The 22,797-nt window shown below is 39.9% G+C and overlaps 1 long non-coding RNA gene across 1 annotated transcript; it reads right to left on the bottom strand.

The window, feature by feature from the left end:
- Nucleotides 1–227: 227 nt before the first annotated feature.
- On the bottom strand, nucleotides 228–21,826 carry LOC132656846 (uncharacterized). Its single transcript, XR_009594609.1, has 3 exons — nucleotides 21,796–21,826; nucleotides 18,273–18,354; nucleotides 228–1,000 (listed from the first exon to the last, which is right to left on the bottom strand). It is a non-coding gene; the product is annotated as an uncharacterized LOC132656846 (long non-coding RNA).
- Between the last annotated feature and the right edge of the window lie 971 nt (nucleotides 21,827–22,797).

Below are 22,797 nucleotides of genomic sequence, written 5' to 3'. Positions count from 1 at the left end.
AGCCTTACAGGCCACAGAGGAAAAGGATGCAACCAGAGGGGTCACTTGGCAAGGGAAGAGGGCTCCCCCTTTCTGAGGACTAGGGAATGGGAAAGGGGGAAGAAAGAGGGAGGGTGGGACTGGGAGGAGATGAAGAAGGGAGCTACAATCAGGTTGTAAGGTGAATAAATTATAAAAAATAAATAAATAAATCCCTAGGACAAGAGCAAAAAGCAGCCACATTCTTTTTTTAATTAATTAATTAATTTATTCAGTTTCTATCTCAATTGTAGCCCTTTCACTCCTTTCCTCTGGGTCCCACCCTCCCTCCATCTTTCTTCTATCCTGCTTTCCCTAACCCCCAGAAAAGGAGATCCCCACCAGCAACCCACAGCAGCACATCAAGTCATACCTGGACTGAGCGCCTCCTCTTCCTGAGTGGCCTGGCAAGGCAGCGCTGCCAGGAGAAAGAGTTCAAAAAGCAAAACAGCTTTTCCTTTTTCTTTTTCTTCCTCTCTCTCTCTCTCTCTCTTTCTCTCTCTCTCTCTGTCTTTGTATGTGGATGTAATACAAACTATCAAAAGAATTGTCTCTAGCCTATTGCTCATATAGTCTCCCTCTGAAACCTTTTGAGCTGGGTACATAGTTCACTTTCTCTAAGTACTATTGTCTTCCAATCTCCTATTAAGATTATAAATTCCCATTTTCAGTATTCAACTCCTTGTGTAGTTGAAAGTTCCAGACTAAAACAAAAACAAAAAACAGTTTCGTTGAGCCTGTGAGAGCAATACCTTAGTCCTGATGCTAACTTACGCTTTCATTATTTTTCAGTCGCTCTGACAAAACATGGTGGCCAAAGCGTTTGTTGGGTACTTATAGAAGGGTTTGTTGGGTACTTATAGTTGCAGAGAGTGAGTCTATGACTGTCATGGTGGAGAGGGTGGTGAGAACATGGTCACAGGGAGGCAGGCATGGTGCTAGAGCAGGAACTGCTGAGAGCTTCCATCTTGTCTTCTTCCATCTTGCAAGAAGAATGGGGAGAGAGAGAGAGAGAGATAAGGAGGGCTTGTGGGCTCTTGAAACCTCAGTGCTCAGCCCCAGTAACATACCATCTCCAACCCTTCCCAAATAGTTTCACCAACCCTGGACCAAGCATTCAAATACATGAATCTAAGGGGAACCATTGTTAGTCAAACCTCCACAGATGCCTTTGAATTTAATATTTGAATATCATAATGGTAGTGTTACAAAGTAATTCTTTTGTATGTGGATATCTAGCTCTTATCCCTGGTTAAAAGAATGTTTTGTTTTGCTTTGTTTTCCTTTAAATGTTTATGACACCTTGATCAATATCAGTTGACCATAAACACATAGGTTCATTTCTAGACTCCAAATTTTATCAGTTAATCTGTATATCAGCTTTGCCCCAGGACTATACAGTCTTAATTACTGTAAAGTTTTTAGAACTTTTTTTCCAAAAAATTATTTTTAATACTCAATGTCTCTCAACATTCCACATGAACTTTATTCAACATGTTCAATTGTTTTTTAGAAAAAAAGACAGTTGAACTTTTGATAGAGAGTACACTGAATCTGTATGAGGGGATTTCTATCTTACTAAAGTTAAATCCTTCAGTACATCCTCTTGAATTATTTAGTTTTTAAATATTTTTGAGCAAAATATACTTTTCGGTACATGAAATTTGTGAGTTTGTACTTTTTTTTAAAGATTTATTTTTTCAATTATGTGTATGCATGTGTATGTTTATAGGTGTGGTGGTTTGAAAAAGAATGGCCCTTATGGGCTCATAGATTTGAATGCTTGGTCACTAGGGAGTGGCACTATTTGAAAGGATTAGGAGATGTGGTCTTGTTGAAGGAACTGTGTCATTAGGAGGGGATTTTAAGGTTTCAAAAGCCCACACCAAATCCAGAGCACCCCCCCATGCCTGTACATCAGGTGTAGAAGTCTCAGTTACCTCTCCTGCATGCTGATGTGCTCCCTGTAATGTTGACAATGGACTAAACCTCTGAAAGTGTAAATAAGCCCCAATCAAATGCTTTCTTTTGGTCATGGTGTGCTTCGTTAAAGCAATAGAACACCTACTAATACAATATGTATATATCTGTGAGCATGAACACATGAAGTCCCTGTGGAAGTCAGAAGAAGGTTCTAGCTCCCATGAAGTTGAAGCTACAGGTGTTTGTGAGACATCTTATACGGCTGCTGGGAACCCAATTAAGATCCTCTGGAAGAAAACTCTTAATTCTTCTCCTAAACAACTGTCCTAAACAACTTTCAACTCAATGTCCTTCCTTTCTACGTCCTGTGTGTTTTTCTATCCATTCTCTGGACTTCCTCTCTATGGTTTTGTTTTTTTCCTCCATATTCACTTCCTATCATTCTGGTCTCTTACTCTGCTTCTTGACCTAGGGTTAACTTTATTTAATCCTGTTTACAGAAAGCTTTTGAATTAAAGATGTGTGCTAGGGCTGAGCCATACCACAAGTACTTATTTACAGTAAACAGAAAGCTCTAGGATCAAAGACTGAGGCGTAACACAATTAGAAACAGTTTTACATCTCACATTCTCAGGGCTCACAATAGGATCAAATATCCTGCAGCACCGCAGTATTCAATACTATTAGCTAAGTTTATTCTTAAGTACTTTACTGCCTCTTATACTGTTATACATGGAATTGCTAATTTCACCCTTTGTTCATTTTTAGTGTATAGAAATATACTGTTTTAATATATTGATCTCATTTCCTACAAATGTCCACAACTTATGCGTTAATTTTTTCTGTGTGTTCTTTGATTTTTATCTATGTAAAAAAATCACACAATCTACAAAGAGCGATACTTTTTACATCTTCTGTCCAGTCTCATGTTTTGATCTCCTTCATCAATTGTCTGGACTGGAGCCTTTAGCCAATGTTGAACGGAAGGGGTGGGAATGTATTCCTGCACTGTGCTGACCTTAACAGTGCAAATCCCACTATCATGAATCCTGTCAGATGGCAGCTTTTCATGGGTGGCCTGGTGAGGTTATAGACCTTGCCTTCTAGTCTGGGTTTGATGCAGATAGTCACTGTAGAAAGGTCTTGGAATTCTTTCAGCATCAGTTTAGATAAACATGTGAGTTTCATCTTTCACAGTGTGTTGTGCATTACATTGAGTGATATTCACGTAGCAGGCCAGTGTTGCATAAATCCTTCATGACCATAGATTATTATGTTTTTCCATTTGGCTAATTCAATGTTGTTGTTGCTTTTTTTTTAATATTTTTGACTCTGTGTTCATAAGTGATATACCAGCTTAACATTATTTTCAGTTGATGTATCTGTCTTGTTTAGGTATCAGGGAATGCTGGCATCCCAGTTAATAAGCTTCCTCTATCTTTTGGGAGGAATTTGTGAGGGATTGGTCATTGTTTTTCTTTCAACATTCAATACAATTCATGTCACACTGCCCAGGGTTAGGGTTAGGGTTACTAGGGTTTCTAGTTACTTAGGTTTATAATTACTAAGTCAGTATCCTCAGCTGTCACATTTAAGTTCTCATGCAATCTCTAGTTAGTTTTAGAATATGAGTTTCATCTGGGCTCTCATATTACTTTCCTACAATCCTTTTAAGAAATTACATCACTCCTTTTCTTGTTTTTACTGTTTTTACCCCTCTGTTTCTTTAATTGTTCATTCTAGTTAGTAGCTGGTGGTATTTGTTGATAAATTTTGTTTTGTTGATTTTTTTCTACAGAATTCCTGTTTGGCTTATTTCTATTTTAATGTTCATTATTTCCCTCTGCTGGCTTTGGGTTTCCTTTTTTTCTCCATTTCTTAGGATGCAAGCCTAGGCTGCTGATCTGAGATCTTTTGGGTTAGGTTTTCTTGTGAGATCTATATTGACTCCTTCAGATTGGTCCTCTGCACATATGCTTTGTTCATTTAATGGACTCTCAGCTTTCATTTGGATTGTTTGTTTTTTCCAAAGCCATTAGTAATTTAGCATTGTCTTTAGTTTCCATTGTCTTTACTCTCTCTATTTTTCATTTGTTTCTTACTTCTAGTTTCATTTCACTGAGATTATAACAAACATCTTGGTTGATTTCTCTCCTTTTGAAAATGTATTGAGACTTGTTTTTATTTACATTCTTAATATAAATTCTGTCCTTGAGAATGTACTCTGTTATATGAGAAGATAGCCAAGTCTGCTGTTGTTGTCTGCAGTGTTGTATTTACACCTTCTGGCTCCTCACATACCCTATATCTAGTTGTTCTGTGCATGAATGAGAGTGGGTCATTGAAGTCTCCAATTATTTATAAGTGATTTTTAAATGTTTTCCTTCAGATCTGTCATGCTTGCTTTGAGTTAGATGCTCTGAAGCTCTGTTGTTAGGTGCTTTTATATTTAAAATTGCTATATGTTCTTGGTTGATTGGTTCTTTTATCATCATATGATATCATACTTTGTATCCAGTAACAATAAAAATCTCTTTTATCTGATAGCATAGCTATTCTACCTCTCTTTTATTTACCATTTGCACGTCTTTTGTAGGCAACTGTAACCCGTTACTTTTTGAATACGAAGTGTGTTCAATTAAGTGTATGTATACACACACACACACACACACACACACACACACACACTCACTCTCATATATATTTAACCCTTAGCACCAGGAGACAGGCAGGTTGACATAAGGGCACTCTGCATGCTAGGTAAATGTAGTACCATTGAGACAGCTGAATCATTTTTAATTTTCCTAATAGTCTACTGGAAATAGTTTCTAATAGTTTTTTTGACTGGAGAGCCTGATTCACTTATTTAATATAATTAGTAAAAATACAGGATTTATAAGTCTATCTTCTATTTATTTTCTTTCTCCCCAAATTTTTTACTTCTGCTTTCTTTACTGTTCTAAAGTTTTAGTGTGCTACTTACTATTTTTTTTCCTTTTTCTTTTAACGTAGAATTTTGAATTCTTTTCTCAAGGAGTGCCCTGAAGATTGCTATTAATATCTTAACTTATAAAAAATTGATTAAATTTTAATACCCACCTGATATTATCTGTACATAAAATGTTGCTCTCATATGGGTCTTTTTTTTCTTTTTTCCATAAATTATATCTTCATACATTGTTTTCCCATGTTTAGATTTTTACAATTATTGCATTGTGGAGTTGTTGTATTTAAGTCACATTGAACAAGAATTTTATTTTGTTTGTTTATTTTTATTTGTATATTTGTTTATTTTTTTAAGGCAGGGTTTCTCTGTGCTGACCTGGCTGTCCTAGAATTCTCTCTTTAGACCAGGCTGGCCTCAAACTCACAGAGATCCACCTACCTCTGCCTCCCAAGTGCTAGGATTAAAGGCATGCACTGCCACGCCTGGCTGAACAAAAGTTTTAAACAACAAAATGTTTATACTCTTCTTTTTGTTTATCTATGTAGCCACTTCTCTGGTGTCCTGTTGACTGAGGTTGAAGTAACTGATTTTCTTTTAATTAAGCTGGAAGGACAGCTTACAGTGTTTCTTATAGGGTACGTACATCTATTAGCAAAAAGTTTTGATGTTTTCATTTACTTTATATCATATATTTAAAATTTGCCATAATTTTCATTTTCTTTATGAATGAAAGTTTTGCCAGATTAAAAAACAAAACAAAACAAAACAAAAACACTTGGTGGACAGGTTTTAGTTTTTTGTTTTTTCTTCTTCTTCTTTCTTTGGGAACTTTGAAAATGTCTTTCTGATGCTTCCTGACCCTCCTGATTCCTGATAAGAAACCACCTATTAATCTTATTCGGGATTCTTTGTACGGGATTAATAGCTTCTCTCTGCTTTCAAGAGCCTCTCTTTGTCTTTGAATTTTGACAGCTTGACTCTGATGTGTGTAGGTGTGAATTTCCTTGCATTCTATGTAAAAATTTCTGAGCTTTTTCAATGTTGAGGAATCATTTCTTCAGATAGTCCCACTATCCTTTTCTGTCCCTCTCCAGGACCAGAATGCACTGCATTTGTGCTCTTAATGATCCCGCAGGTTTTTGCTGCAATGCCCATTCTATTCCAGCTTTCTTTCTATTCTGGGCTAGTGAAATTTTCATCTCAGCTTTTATACTTTTCAATTACAAAATTTCTGGTTGATTGCCTTTTATAATTTGCATATCTTATTGCTTATTTCCTTTTGATTATGCATTTTCCACATATTTTTCTTTAGCATTGCAAACATATTTAAAGTAGCTTAATTAAAGTCTTTGTCTTGTGAGTATGGATCTTAGCTTTCTCAGTTATAGTCTCTAAATATTTCTTTCTTATGTATAAAAGACTTTCATTTTGCAGGTGATTTATATACTTTTGTATATATTTGTGTGTGTGTATGTGTATAAAACTGAAAAGATTATATTTCTTTATATTTCTAATAGTCTAATAGTAACTCTTAAAAGCAGATGGCTTTCTTTCCCAGAGTTCCTCATTGTTTCCTTTTGTGGTTGTTACGGTGAATTTAGATGTTGTGAACTAATTCTGTAGAATCTATATCTTTGTTATGTATAGTCAATAAAGTCTCTACTCAGCTCCATAATTAGCTAACGATTGGACAGAAATTTTCTTGGAAGCCTGGAGCTAATAAGTCTTATTTTTTGCTTAATGGTTGTATATGGATATTGGGGGATGTCTTCAATAGTTAACTAGCTAGTATAAAATTATACTTTAGCCTTCAATTCTTGCCTGAGTTGAAATGCGATATGGAGCTTTTCAATAGGTCATTTCCTTCATTGTTGGTCTCAACTACTAACCACCACTCAGTGGCTCATGCATGTATTTTTTTTCTATATTGTCTCATATTTGCTGATATCCTCTTAAGGACTTCTGCACCCATATTCATGGATGATGTTATCTGTGGCTGCCTCTTTTTTACCACTCTCTTTGGTTTGGATATTAGAGTAATATTAGCATTCTGTGGAGAATTTTATTGGATAGAATTTTATCTTTTGCTTTTTGTAAGCCACAGAGTAGAATTGGCATTGATTTTTTTAACGTGTTGTGGTGTTTTCCAGAGTTATGCTCAGGACTAAGAACTAAGGTATATGTTGAGGTCTTTGAGCCATTTGGACTTGAGCTTTGTGCAGAGTAAATTTGGATTTATTTTGCATTTCTCTGCATGCAGACATCCAGTTAGACCAGCACCATTTGATAAAGATGTTTTCTTTTTTCCATTGTATGATTTCATCTTTTTTTTTGCCAAAAATCAAGTGTCCGTAGGTCTGTGGGTATATTCTGGATTTTCAATTAGATTCTATTGATTGACCTGTCTGTTTTTATGCCAATACCATGCAGTTTTTACTCCTATTGCTCTGCAGTACAGCTTGAAATCAGAAGTGGTGACACCTCCAGAAGTTCTTTTATTGCACAGGACTATTTTAGCTACCCTGGGTTTTTATTTTTCCATATGAAGTTGAGTATTGTTCTTTAAAGGTCTGTAAGGAATTGTGTTGGACTTTTGATGGAAATTGCATAGGCATGGTATGTCCTCACTTCTAAGTGGACATTAGCCGTAAAGTATAGGATAGCCATCTTACAATCCAAAGATCCCAAAGAGCTAAGTAACAAGGACAGCCCAAGGGAGGATGTTTGAATCTCACTCAAAAGGGAAAATAAAATAGACATCTGAAGTAGATAGTGGGAGAGAACTGGGTAGGAGTTGAAGTGAGGAGGGGAATGGGCTAGGAATCAGGTATGGTGGACATGGAGGTAGAGTTAGGAGAAAAAAACAGAAATTGGAGGTGGTGGGGTCTCTGGGGATGGGGAGGAGGCTCTTAGAAATCTATGATACTCACCCTAGCTGAGACTCCTAGCGATGGGGGATATGGAGCCTGAAGTGGCCACCTCCTGTAGCCAAGTGGGACTTCCAGGGTAGGAAGGAGACACCAACCCCCACACAAATCCTTTGATCCAGTCAATCAACATCTGGCCCAAATTGAGTTGCATGCCGTGAGAGAGAGCCTGCCACTGACACTATTAATGACATTCTGCTATACTTGCTGATAGGATGCATAACAATCATCTGGGGGCTTCACCCAGCAGCTCACAAAACAGATTAAAATCCCACAGTCAAACATTAGGTGAAGCATGGGGAATCTTATGGAAGACAGGGAGGAAGGACTGAAAGAGCCAGAGAGGTCAAGGTCACCACAAAAAATCCTACAAAATCAACTAACCCAGACCCATAGAGACTCACAGAGACTGAGCCACCAATCAGAGAACATCCATGGGACAGATCTAGGCCCCACTCACATACGGAACAGATGGACAGCTTTGTCCTGATGTGAGACCTGGAACGGAGGGAGCAGGGACTCTGACTCTGTTGCCTGCCTTTGGATCCTTTTCCCCTAACTGGACCACCTTGTCTAGCCTCAATAGAAGATGTGCCAGTCCTACTTGATATGCCAAGGCAGGCTGATACTCACATGAGACAGAGGGGGATGCTGTAGGGAGAGGAGAGGTAGGTGAGAGGGAGGGGCTGGGAGGAGAGGGGGAAGGGGAAGTGCTGACAAGAATGTAAAGTAACTAAATAATTAATGGAAAAAAGTTCCAGAATTATCAATTCAGTTTCCTCAAGAGCTGTCAGTCTGTTCAAATTGACTGCCCCATGTTAGATCACATATGGTGGTTGAGATTTTGTAGAATTGCTCCATTTTATACAAGCTGTCAATCTCACCTGCGTTGATGTTTGTATCAGTTTTTACTATCCTCTTTAGCTTAGCAGAGTCCCTGAAACATCAAATGTATCCTGTCTGATTTTGGCCATTTGTGTCAACTTTTTGTCAGTTTTGTTACAGGTTTGTCATTTTGTATTAATCTTTTCAATCTATTTACCTGACTTTTAATGCTACTTTTCTGTTTCTGATTTCATGTGTTTTACTGTTTTACTACTATTTCTCTTATTATGCTGTTTCCTTAGTTACTTTTTTTTAATTGCTGTGATAAAAAACTTATAAAACTTCACCTTAATTTTCTGGCTAACAGTTAGGGCAGGAACTTAAGACAAAACTGGAGCAGTAAGCCAAGCCTATTGGCTTGCTCATCACAGCTTGCTCAGTCTGTGTTCTTATACAACCTAGAAACCCTGCAAGGGATGACACTACCCACAGTGGACTGGACCCACTACCCACAATGTACTGGACCCTCCTGCATCAAGCATTAATCAAGATAATATCCCATAATCAAGACTTGTCTATAGGCAATCTGATGCAGGCATTTTCTCAGTTGAGGTACTCTTTTCTTAGATAACTCTACCTTTTGCTAATAAGAAAAAAAAATCACCATCTCTGTTTTCTTTCCCTAGGTTCTTGAGTTAGAAGCCAAAATCATTTATTTACATTCTTTTTCTTCTTATATGTAATATTAATGCTGAAAACACTCCTTTTATCATACAATCTGGTTTCCACTAATCATGTTATGTTTTATTTTATTTCATTCAGTTACATGTATATTTTTATTTCCCATAAGACTTCCTGCATAAATCATAGACAACTGGAAGTAAGAGTTTTTTGTTTACAAATGTCTGAAGATTTTCATTTTTATCTTTTTGCTATTAATTTCCAACTTGATTCCATTGCAGTAGGAAAGACGCTCTGTATAATTTTTCAAACTGCCTTCTGTTTAGGGTGCTATCAGTCTTACTTTATGTTCTATATCCATGTGAAAAGGATGCATGTCTTGGCATATGGCACGTTATAAGAGCACATAGGCTGTGACCACTGTCAACATTCAATTCCTATTGTTTGTATTATTACTGATTTCTATTTATGAGTCTATGAGTCATTCCTTTGAGTTCATCATATGTGTCTGAATATGCTTTATCTCTTAGTAGGTGACACATTTAGCATTAGTGAATCTTGTTGCAAGATGGACCCATTTAACATCACAGAGTATGCTTTTATGTTTCTGTCATTTCTCTGAAGTCTAATTTCTTTTAAGATGGCTATTCTCTGTTTTAACATTTTCATTATATGTATTTCTTTATTTTTCTACTTTACTCATAATGTAAGTGGTTTTGTACAGACAACACAGACCGTCACTATGCTTTACAAGCAATTGTTCCAGTCTTTGTTTCTTATTGGAAAGCTCTAGAAAATTTACAGTGTGATTATTACTGTGATAGGATATTGAAAATAACAAGTATGACATTTTGTTGTGTTTATTGTTTGTTTCTCTGCTTTACTTTTCCTGGCCTCTGTGGTTTATTTTTAACTTTTCTTTCTTTCTTTCTTTCTTTCTTTCTTTCTTTCCTTCTTTCTTTCTTTTTTAATTTTGGTTTATTTTATTGTATTACATTTTGGATCTATTTTTATCTATAATATTTTTTAATGTTTGCTTTACGAATTATCCTGTATATACACATGGTTATAGTCTGCTCATGTTGCCATTTGTTAGTTTGAAGAGTAAAAGAATCAAAGCATTGCCTTACTTTCTGTCTCCTCTAGGAACTTACATAAAATTTCTGCCTGGGGGACTTCAGTTATTTTCTAGGCTTTGTCTGCCGGTGACACATTATTATTTTTCCAGAATGTCTTTATTTACTCTCATTTGGTTTTGTTGTTTGTTTTGTCTTTTATAGTCCAGGTTGGCTGGGAATTCACTATGCGGTTGGTTGAGGCTGGTCTTGAACTCCTGATTCTGCCTCTACCTTTCAAGTGCTGGAATGACAGATGCCACTGCATCTGCCACTCTTCATTCCTAGAGTATCTTCAGATAGAAAGTACTTGAACTGTGTCAGTTCTTCATCTGTGTAAACGCTTTGCTATTTCCTCACTGATTTTTGATGAAAAATAAACTTTATTTAGATTGGTTTTCTTTGTTTGCTTTCAAAGTTTTCTTTTTTTGGGGGGGGGAGATCTTTCACTTTTATAAGGTTTAACATGATTTTACAAAAATTTCTTTGAGTTTAGATTAAATCTGCAGTTTAGATATTTTTCCAAATTTAGAAACTTTCAAGCCGTCATTTCCTGGAGTAGCCTATCAGCTTTACTTTTCTGCTTCTTAAAGAACTTAGATAATAGATGTTTGTCTCAGTCTCACTGCTCCCTGAGATGTTTCTTTTCACTTTCAGATCTTTGCAGTCTGATTAAACTGGGCCTTTTCTATTGTCTTATTTTCAGACTTATTTGTTTGTCTCCCTGGTCCCCCCATTTATTATATTTATCCTTCTAGTTATCATATTTTTCAGTTCTAAATCTTGCATCTCTTTATTCTTCACATTTCTCTTTTTTCCTCTTGGGGAGGCAGAGGCAGGAGGATCTCTGTGAGTTCGAGGCCAGTCTGATCTACAAAGTGAGTTCAAGGCTGTACAGAGAAACCCTATCTCAAAAAAAAAAAAAAAAATTTACAACTATTTGCTGAAACTTTTGCTATGGCTTTAAAAAATCTCTTGCTGTGTAATTTTCTATCATTATGGCACTGACTTCCATTGATTGCTTTTTTTTTTTTAATTCAGACTGCGATCTTGTGTTGGATACTAGTGCTTTTTATTGCTAGCTAAAGACCGGAGCTTATGCCACGAAGCTCACACTCTTACTGCAACCATCTTTCCTAGCTGGTTTTCTCCAGCAGTGTTTTGGCATGAAAAGGGAGTGTGGTCTGTTGCGGTTGTTGGGACAGGAGTGCAGGATCTCTTCCAGCCTACTCCGCCTTGGTTGGGGTGGGGTCCTCCTAAGGAGCGAGCATGGGCAAAAGGGCTCCCAGCAGACCCTCGCTGAGACATCTGAGGAGCTTCCTGCAAGATCACCAGTGGCTTCACGCAGAAGTAGGTTGGCCTTTTTCAGCTGGACTGCCCTGGCTCTTCACACTCTCTTCTAAGCCCTACCCAAGGAGGGATCAGTCGGGGGCCTTCTTCCTGCTGGTTAGAAGTTCAAGTCCAAGATTCCTCTGTAGGTAGTCTCCCATGGCATTAAGGGAGTGGGCAGGGATAAACGCCCAGGTCTCTACTTGATATTTTCTAATACCAGTTCCCTGTGAAAATTTATTTCAGCCATCTTGTTTTCTCCATGGGACGTGGGGCGGCTATTTTTTTCCTCTGCGGTGGGGCCGCTGCGTTTTCTGTGTGGTTAAACGACTGTTGTTTAAAGTGCTTTGTTGTTTTGTTGTTGTTGTTTTTCTCTTTTTCTTGTTTGGTTTGCAAGTTGCTCCTTCCCCTAGCTCTATGACTAGAAACAAGTTCGTGCTATTTCTTCTGCCAGTTGGCCCATTTTGGTGAAGCAAGTTTTATTGCGTTCCCTCTGTTGATTGGTCATTCTGGTGCGCACACCTCTGAGTTTGGGAAAACCCGGGGAACTTGCCACCATGTTTTTCTGAGTTTTTTTTAAAAAATATTTATTTATTTACTTTTATCTGTGAGCGATCTGTTTTCACACACCTAGAAGAGGAGATCAAATTCTATTACAGATGGTTATGAGCCACCATGTGGTTGCTGGGAATTGAACTCAAGACCTCTAGAAGAACAGCCAGTGCTCTTAACCGCTGAGCCATCTCTCCAATCCACTGACTTTTTCCTTTTTTTAAGATTTATTTATTATGTATACAGTGTTCTGCCTGCATATGATCCCATTATAGATGGTCATGAGACACAATGTGGTTGCTGGGAATTGAACTCAGGACCTCTGGGAGAGCAACCAGTGCTCTTAACCTCTGAGCCATTTCTCCAGCCCTTTTCTGAGGTCTTAAAGCCTCTTTCAGCTCTAGTTTTTCCTTTTCAACGTTTCCCACCTTTTAAGCTTTATTTTATAGACAATGCCTGGGGATTCTTAGCACTGCAGAAAAGGAAAGAGAAAAATGTATGCTCCTCTTATCTCCATGGGAGGAAAATTAACAAAGCTTACAAAAACATAACTTATAGTCAAAATAGATTTTTAAAAATGAGCATACATTTTGGAATGCCAGGGGCTAGGTGGGGAGAGCAGTGAATTGGATGGAGATCGGGAAGAAGGTGGTTCCACAGGGAGGAACAGGGATGCACAGGCATGAAGGAGCTGGAGGAAGTTTCCCAGTGGTGGAAATTGACAAGGTAAGAACTTTTGAACAGGGCCTGGCTTCCAAAGTCTTTGGGGAATGCAGGAAGAATGGTCCTTAGTTGTCTAGCCTGTAGCAAATACTCAGCATCACTTTCCTTCTCAGGCTTGCTTCAGCCTCCTCCCTCGCTCTTTGGGAGTAACAGAAACGGACAATAACAGATGAATCCTGTGAGCTATTTGGGAGTGACTTCCTAACTCAGAGGTCAAGCTTTTTGCTTACCCATCTGATCAGAACATTCCATAATTTGGGAGGAACACATCCACAAACCCTTTTCACTAATTAGACCAACACTTGCAGATCTCTGGAGGATTCACAGACTCCGAAGAGGAAATGCTAGTGTTGAAACCTCTCAAATCTGTCTGTGGTGATTAGGAAGTGAGATAAGGCAGGGCAGCTTTTCACAAAGTGTGGCAGTCAACTTGCAAACCCTGGAGAGGCAGCTTTCTGTAATCTGAGAGGACACCAGATGCAGGAAAAAAAAAGACTCACCCCCAACTAAGGCTCGGTGTTAAGTAAAGTATATATATCTGAAGCTCAGCCTGTGCAGCCAGGCCAAAGAGGACAGTGTTAAATTGCCTTCTATTCTTGGACACTGGACAATGCACCTTGACACTGTAAAGCCTTTGAAATCATATCAGGATGTATCGCAGAGTTGCCTTGGTGTAGGTGTGGGCAAGACTGAACCAATGGACATGGTCTGAGGTGAAGTGAGGTAAACCACGGAGCTGAAGAGAAGTTTGAAAGTGGGACATAAGAACAGGATTCTCTTCAAAGTCTGTGGAGGTAACGAAGGGGATATGTTCTAGGCCTGAGGCCCCTCTACTTCCCAGACACAAAGGATGTAGTTTGGGACATGGAAGTGTACTCAGACCTTGGCCACTTACTAGGTTGATGACATTTGAGAGAGAGGTTCTGCCTCTCTAGCTTCAGTTGGAATTATGTGGCATTAGTAATGGATTGTAGCTCATGGATTTGGGGCAGGATTAAATGGGAGAGCTGCACATTTTAAACAAGGCATGCTCTACGACCCGAGGTGGCCATTATTTTTATCACTACCTGCCTAACAGAATGTTCCTGGAGACTTGGAAGGAGCCTTTCTGAGTTAAGGCCATTTATCTCATCTTGTAGACAGTGTGACTGAGACTTAATAAAGAAGATGCTCCTAACTGTCCCTATCTCCACCCAAGGGCATCCGTCTAGCTAAAGAAAGAGCTCAAAAAAACAAGGCCAGTTTCTAAACTTGGAATTCTTCAAATCCAGTTTGTCATTCACATATGAAGTATGTATTATTTGAGTTTTTAAGATTTTTTTCTTAAGTACCCATCTCAACAGAGTTGTACCCAAAGAAAACTGAACTCAGAAAGAAACAAAAACAAACAAACAAACACAAAAGTGAAATGGTGGTTCCAAGAAACGAAGGACAGAGACTGCTGGAAGAAGAGATTCACAGCTATTGACACCACATCCCAACAAAGGGCCATGTGTCTCATAGGCACACCGATCATGGATTGGACTCCTTCCCCCTCCCAAGGTGAGCGATCCCCAGTGCATTCTAATGCATGCTTTATTTCTACATTGATTTTAATTAAAAGGATATTGTCAAGGTTGCTAGGCATAAATATTGACTGGTTTTGACACTACAGTTGTCCCAGAGGCCCATTCTTGCTCTTTCAAGGTTTCTGTATCTCTTCAAGTTCCCTGTCCCTCCTTTTTGGTACATGGGACATATCAAAAAGAAAGCTATCAAAAAATGCTTGGTTGAAACACCAAGTTACAAGAAAAATGAGTTCTAGTAAGTTAGAATAGTTACTCCTACATGAGATCTTGGTTATACAATGGATAAAATCTTCTGCCTAATGGTCTGACAGTTCAGTTTGTATATGCAACAACCCATATGCCCACAAACAGTGCTTTTAATACAGTGAATGACAGTCTTTGAAACAGTAGCTTTGCTAAAAGAGATTTCTGCAGCCCATCGCTCCAGCATGCCTCCTGGGTTCAGGTGTGGCCTCTAAGTGATCATAACGCCTTCATTTAATCAAGTTGTTTTCAAAACACCATTTATGCTCAGTTCTACTTAGGGACCAGGAAGCACTGTGGAGGGGCTGGCACTTCAGGGTTAATTCTAAGAGAGGCATAAGCAGCAGGAGGTGAAAGCAGGCTTGGCAGTGTCAGGAGGAGGTGGGCCACTGAGAATGAATGAGGGGTGAAATACATTATGAACATTCTCAGCGCAGACAGATTGTCTCTTCCTTGTTTATAGTAGAAAATCAATAGGGTTGTTTTCTGTTCAGTTTTCAAGGGCACAAGTTGCTGCTACTTGGGGCTGGAGAAGTTCATAGGGTGGTTAACGAATTGTCAGCCTCGACAGAGCAATTCAAGTCAAATTGACATCCATGTGCCATAAGTCTACCCTGAGTGAATTGGGGGCTACAGGGAAAGGCAAGAACATCCAGGGCTGTGAGGAGCAGGCAGTCCGACTCACTGAACTATAAAAGGGATTTGTGGCTTCATCCAAAAGGTAAAGGGAAGACACGTCATTGTACGTGGAGAGGGCTGCCATGCTGAAGAAGGCAGTAACATTTCTGGTACAACACAGCTGTTTTTAGTCAGTGTCCTATTGCTGTGAAGAGACTTCATGATCATGGCAACTTTTATAAAAGAAAGTATTTAATTGGGGCAGGTTTACAGTTTCAGAGGCTCAGTCCATTTTCATCGTGGTGGGGAGCATGGTGGCATGAAGGCAGACATGATGCTAGAGGCGTAGCTGAGAGTTCTACATCCGGATCTGCATGCAGCAGGAAGAGAGAAATATGGGCCTGGCTTGGACTTTTGTAATCTCAAAGTCCGCCCCATGCTTCCTCCAATAAGGTCACACCTTCAAATCCTTTCAGTCCTTGCAAATAGTGCTACTCCTTGGTGACTAAGCATTGAAATGTATGAACCAATGGGGGCCATTCTTATTCAAACTGCCATGCTTCTTTTTACCACTTCTTCCATTTCCCATTGCTAGGCTCTCTTTTCATTCCCAAGTAGCAGAAGGTTGTTATTACTCAGGATCTCATGGTAACAAATAGACAGGCTCTGGTGTCCATAGACCCTGAGTTTAAAAGCCTGGATGGACATAGAATGAGATCATTTGTTGGTCCCTCCTGCACCCCATAACTTTGGCTTTATCAACTATAAAATGGGCAACAATTTGTAAGGCTACATTGAAATGTTCATTGAAGGCTCTCACTTGTAGCAAATGCTTTTAGCTCTTCTTTTCTAGTTAATGGGCTCTCCTGGTTTCCTTAATAGCCCTAAATCTCTGAATCACCTTTCGTTCCCAGAAAGTAAACTTATAAATTCACTTAGCCCAAAGGGTTGACAGCAGTTTCCCTCCCCAAGTGCACCTCAAGGGACAAAAAGTATTGTCAGCAAATTATGAAATGTAACTGTCCCATCAAGCCCTAGGAGGAAGGTGTCAGGTAGAGCTCATTAGCATATCGGTGCTTTGAGCTTCAGGGTTACTTATTCAAAGTGACAGCTCAAATTATGGGGCCTTGTGGATGTGGCACTTTAGTTAAAAGATGTTAGCATAAGGCTGGAGTCAAGGCAACCTGCAGGCCCCAAGCCCACTGTAGTAGATGTCCCAGGCTTAGGCAATCCCAAGCTTCAACCATCCCAACCTGTCCCAAGGCACAGGGTGGCCCACCAAGCTGAGGTGCCTTGCTACCCCAAGTCCTTCTGACGCCCCACAAGAGTAGTGACTCACTGCCACTCCTCCCATCTTGCAACAGATTACTGCACTCTTCCCTGCCAAGAGCTATGTTTACAGGCCGGTTAAATGTAGCCTTTGAGCAGTGGGCTCACTGGCAGTTCTCCTTCCTGCCTCAGGACAGTCAGCCTCTCCTTACTTCCCCAGGGCCTGTGGAGGCAGGAGACAAAATGGCGGCAACACCTTAGTGGGAGCTGTCCATGGTGACTATTCCTGCCTCAGCTGACTGCCTCCGAATGCCTTATTGCCCCCATGGGAGGTCTCTATAATGATGACAACATTTCCTGCTTCAGCCTACTGCCTTCACAGTGGACTCTTCCTAAAATTTGGACTCTTGGTGGACTTTATAACCTCTCAAGGCAGAAAAGCAGCCAGACCTCTGCCTGAGGAAGCTCCAGCAGCCCAGCCCCCGCCCCTGACCTTTGTAACTGCCATATCCAGCCTCCCAGATTATGCAAATTTGAGGTGAAAATTCTGGACAAAACCCCGCCAATCTCTGAGCAGAAAAACTGAGCAATCCCTGAGCTTTCCACCAAAACCCACCAATCCGTGAACAGGAAAGCCCACCAATCCCTGAGTTCCCCCAAGCTTAGGACTTGAAATCCCACCAATTCACACTCTGGAAATCCATGCCCCACAAAACTCCATTCCCTAAAAAAAAATCCTATATAAAGGCTGTGTCTGCCCAGTTCCCTGCTGTCTTCTCTCACCAGCCACTTCCTGATTCATCCCTCCTCTCCTGGATTTGTCCTTTCAATAAATCTTTTTTTAAGGGATTTACTGTCTGTTGTGACTCACTTTTCTGAAGAAGAAGAAGAAGAAGAAGAAGAAGAAGAAGAAGAAGAAGAAGGAGAAGAAGAAGGAGTTCAGACTCCAAATCTCCTCAGCTCATCAGGGGTTGGGGCAACCCTCCCCTGGAAACTGCAGTGTCTCTTTTGAGGAGGCCTCCTCTCAGAGCTGTGTGGTTCCTGGGCTCCTGTGCCTCAGGATGCCCTTGGGACACTGCTCCAACTCATCTCTGGGATTCGGAGTTGTGAGTTTTCTGGACCCCGTCCCACCTGGTCAGTAAGGCAGGCTGGCAGCAGCAAACAAAAACATTTGGGGCCGTGACTCTGATTTGGGTCCTCAGAGTTGTGAGTTTCCTTGACACCCTTCCATCCGAGCACCAGACAGCAGACCAACAAAAACAACAGTCAGTCAAGGGCCTTTAGAAAAATACCATACAGCACAGCAAATGTCTATACTGCCTTCAGCAAGCCAGGCTGTGAGCTGTGAAGTTTTAGCTTTAAGATAGATTTTTGGAGAATTGTCATAGACTGTGCTAGTCAGGAAAGACCAACAAGCTGTCACACATTACTCTACCTGTCAATAGCATGGTTTAAAGCATAAATGTTTGTCTTGTTAATGTCACTGTACCATGGAGGCAGGGGGCTAGGGCAGGGCTGTGTTCCATGTACTCACTGGAACTCCTATCTGCTTCCATTTCACTGTATTGCAGGCTGTCTCTTGATGGCAAAGGAGTCCAAGGATCCACCCAGGAGTGCTGAGGACCAAGAAAACAGCTTAGTGAGTCACTAGGCAGCATCTGCCACATATGAAAGTTGTGTTTCTTCAGTTGGGGACAAGGTCAAGATCCAATTTTAAGGGGGAAAGAGTCAGAGAGTAGTTTACCTGGGTGGATCTTGAATGAAAAATGTTAGTTTAAAATTTAAGGAAGTACTTCACATAAGAGGCCTGTGATGCATTGCATGGAATTGAGTTCCTTCTTAAATCGAGTGTTGTAAGCACCTCACTCATTTCACCCTATTGGGAACTTATTGTCAGTAACTGTTGTCAGGCTAGCTAACTGGCAAGCATCCTGTAAGTCTTCCCTCATTAGTTGACTGTAATCTCTTACCTTTTGTCAGCATAGACTTGAAAAATTCTTAATTTTTTTATTTTTGAACCTATATACCTATGTGTTCATGTTTGTGTGTGTACACGTGCCTGTGTGCATGAACACAGAGCTTAGATGTCAATGCCAAGTGCCCCCCTCCATTGTTTTCCATCTTAATTGTGGAGACAGGATCTGTAACTCAGCATGGAGTTTTCTGATTGGCTAGATTGGCAGGACAGTGAACCTTCTATTTTCCCATGGCTGAGATTAGAGATACATACCTCCTCCTTGAATTTTTCTCTTAAGGTATAGGAGCTGGGGATCTGACTCAGGTCCTCCTGCTTGAATGACAATCATTTTACCGGCTAGGCCATCTCTCTGTCTCTCCATCCAACCCATATTGGTATATATTTCCACATTTTTGTCAGCATGAATTCTCAGCTGATCTAATGGCTAGTATGTGTATTGTTGCTCATATCTTTTTCTCCTCCCTCTTGCAACTAGAAGATGAAAGAAGTCTTTCTCATTTCCTAAAACCTAGAAGTTGACACAAAACTGCCTCCTACAAAGCAGTGGACTTAAAGGCAGTGACAAATAGTCTTTATGTCCTTGATCTCCACAGGGTTACATAGGGCTTTTTTTTTCCGAGTTCCCATTACATATGGGAATGGACTTTGAAAGAATAATTTGGAACAGCTTAACAGTGACAACACTATCTTATTGTTTTATTCTGCAGGTGATGATATCTCGTGATGAGAAAGCATACATGGGAGCTGCATATTGCAAACATGTTTGTTTGTTTCCACAAAGAAACAACTAGTATATGTGCAAGCTAGTATATGTTATACAACTGATGGCCAAAATTTTAATTCAAATGCATTAGCTCTGCACAGAACAAAACTCAGGATTTGACTAAGGTCTCATTAAAGGCAAGCAAGTATAATAAAATATACTATAATAAAATACATATATTATAAGTCCTTCCTTAAGTACTTTGCTGTGTGTATGACTCTCCTTCCTTTCACTGGAAACTTTTCCTCATCACAGCATTTTGGAAAGGAGAGAGGGAATAAACCACCCTCAAATGAAGATAATTGTTCCTTCTTAAAAGATGACCTTAAGGTCAGGTGGAGTGGTGTACCAACACTTAGGAGGTAGTGGCAGGTGGATCTCTGTGTGTTCCAGGCCAGCCTAGTCTGCATAATGAGTTCCAGGCCAGCCAGAGCTACCCCGGGAGTGCCTGTCCCTAAAAACGAACAAACAATCCTAAAACAGACCTACTTCTAAGCTCTTCTGGTGCTTCCTTTTCTTACCAAGACTTTACAATTTAGTTACAGAATCCTTGAGTAGTTTTCTAGACTTTTCCTAGTTTTGGAAGCTCTTTTCTCTCTATCCTTCTCAGCTCCCCCTCCCTCCCATGTGTGTGTGTGTGTATGTGTATGTTTGTGTGACTGTGTCTTTCTGTCTTTCTGTCATGGGATATGGGAGGTGCTGACAGAATTTATCTTTTTTTTTTTTCAGTTTTCCATGACTATGAAAAGAGACATCAAAGGACTCATTGAAATAGATAAAATGCTCCATCAAGACCCTCTAGTAAAACAGTGGCTTGCTGGGTTTTGAGAGGATGGATCAGAAGCATATGGACTCAATTTTCTTTGGAAAAGTCTACTGGGAAAAGGAAAACTAGCAGTGTGTGCAAAGTGCTTCAAATATTTGTTCTATTTCTAGTTCTGAAGGATAGCATAACTGTTAGTGAAGAAGCTCATTAGGTTGGTTTTAGCTCTGAGTCCAGATTAGATTTTTACTCCCATGGAGCACAAGAATTTCATCAGGGAAAATCCTAAAGAATGATGTCTTAGCTACTATCTAGAAAGAGGATACTGTGTTTTAACCATCAAGCACAAGAATTCATCTTGGAGTAAGAAAGAGGAATGGGAAAGGGGGAGAAAGGACTCAGATTCACCAGCTCGTGACCTTTGTCCCAGGTCTTCCATCCTCAGATGTCATCAGCTCTAAAAAGATCACTAATTCTTACTAAATCCTGTGATGGTTGATCATTCTTTTATTTGGTGTCAATTAGATAAGAAGGAATTTCCAATGATTCAATAGTTGTGTATTAAAGGGCGGCTCAACCACACATAGCTCATCTCTGATGTTATCAATTGTTTTGATGGAGCAGCCCAGTGGAGATCACTTGGATGACTCTCCATCCATCCATCAGAGCTCAGATTTATCTGAGGAAATGCAGTTATGATTTAATTACCAAAGGCTGGCTTCAGATACAGCAGAATGAGATTTGTTTATAGAAAGATGGCTTGTTTTTCTCAGTTACTAATCATGAGCTTAATTTTTAATGGAAGAGCATTGCTAGCATAATTAACACCCAATTTACATGTGCATCCATAGAACCAATTAATTAAATTTTATTGATGTCTAGTTGCTCTTTAAAATGCTTTCCAAATGCCTCCAAATTGATTTTAAACTGTTGATAGTGGAAGTCAGTTTACACTTTCTTGGGTTTATGAAACACTAACCTCTTCATTCATTAAATATGTTTTATTCACTAGAGGCATTCCATAATTTCCCAAGAATGGGAATGCACAGTGAAATCTGATGGCATTGCGAGTACTTAATTCAGATGCGATATACTCAGCGCTACAGTCAAATGGCCCCCTGGATTTGACAATAAAGCAAAGCAGCATGACCTCTAGGGCAGGGTGGAGGCAGTCAGCATCATCCAGAGTAAAGACAGTCACCATCATCCAGAGTGGAGACAGACAGCATAATCCAGAGGGGAGAGAGTTAGCATTACCCGCAGGGGAGACAGTCAGCATCACCAAGAATGGAGAGAGTCAATGTCATTCACAAGGGAGACAGTCAGCATCAACTGAAGGAGTCAAGAAAGCTTCCAGGACAGCAGGACAAGACTGTAGGTTGACCAGTATGCTAACGTAGCTAAAGAAGTTCAAGTAGTACTGAAGGTTAGGCAAACAGCGTCCTGGGTGTATTTTACTGCCACAAAGGCGTGCACTATGAGGACAAATTCTGAACATCTGAATTTTCAGTTCCTCATCAATGACTACAGTTGGAAGTCTCTGGGATCCTTACCTCACATAATGCCAAGTCACACATCCTCTCCTGTTCAGTAGGAAGCTTCTACAGGCACATGCAGAAACACAAGTAGAGAAGACATGAATGGCCATGAGGACTTTCCATGACTTTATAGGCTTTTTGATGGACATTTTTGATGGACTGACTCAATTGTAACAGAAGAGGGAAGGGATGACCAAGCATCCTGGACAACCCTTCCTCTTCATCAGACTCCCAGAAAGGACACTGCAAATTATACATGTCTCTCATTCCAACTTGGACATCTCAAATCTGCCCTCTGTACTGTGAGTGACCATGTCATATGCATGGGTGATATCTCTCCCTCTGAAAACACCCACTTCTGCATGCTCACACACAAATACATGCACGATCCTGCAATGATCTAAGCTTTCATTGTCAAGCCAACATTTCTCCATATGCCAAGGTCAGGTGATTAGGCCACAGTATATATCCATTTCTCTCCAGCTTTACTTAACATGACCCCCTCTCTTCTCTAAACATACTGTCTTCCTCGGTTCCTCATGCAAAACCCCTGACTCATTACTATGGAGACTGTCAACCACAATTTTCTCAAAAGAACAAGATTATTATTGGGAAGGGGAGATGGCCAGAAATTCTACCAGGCAAGCCTGGCAACCTGTGTTAGAGCCCCAGAGCCCATGTTAAATGCTGGGTGCGGTCCAGCGAGCCTGGAGGAAGCCATGCAACAGGGAAAACGAGAGGTCCAGCCTCAGTTAGGTAGAAGTCAAGAACTGACTCCAACAAGTTGTCTTCGCACTCACTCATACACCCCAAATAAGTTAATTTTAAAAGGGACCAAGATTATTGTCCACATAGAAAGTGAAGAAATGCAAATATTTATCAATTAGTCTATTTAATGAGGGAATCAAGAAAACAGAAAAGCTGGTTTAAAGCAAGCTCTGGAATTAAGTACTTGGTGTTGGAAAAAATAATACTGGGTTATAACTGCTTGGTTAGATAAAGTGTGATAAACAGCGT

This window comes from Meriones unguiculatus, chromosome 10 (assembly GCF_030254825.1).
Source record: "Meriones unguiculatus strain TT.TT164.6M chromosome 10, Bangor_MerUng_6.1, whole genome shotgun sequence".
NCBI lineage: Eukaryota > Metazoa > Chordata > Mammalia > Rodentia > Muridae > Meriones > Meriones unguiculatus.
This window is presented reverse-complemented; position numbering and strand designations above follow the sequence as displayed.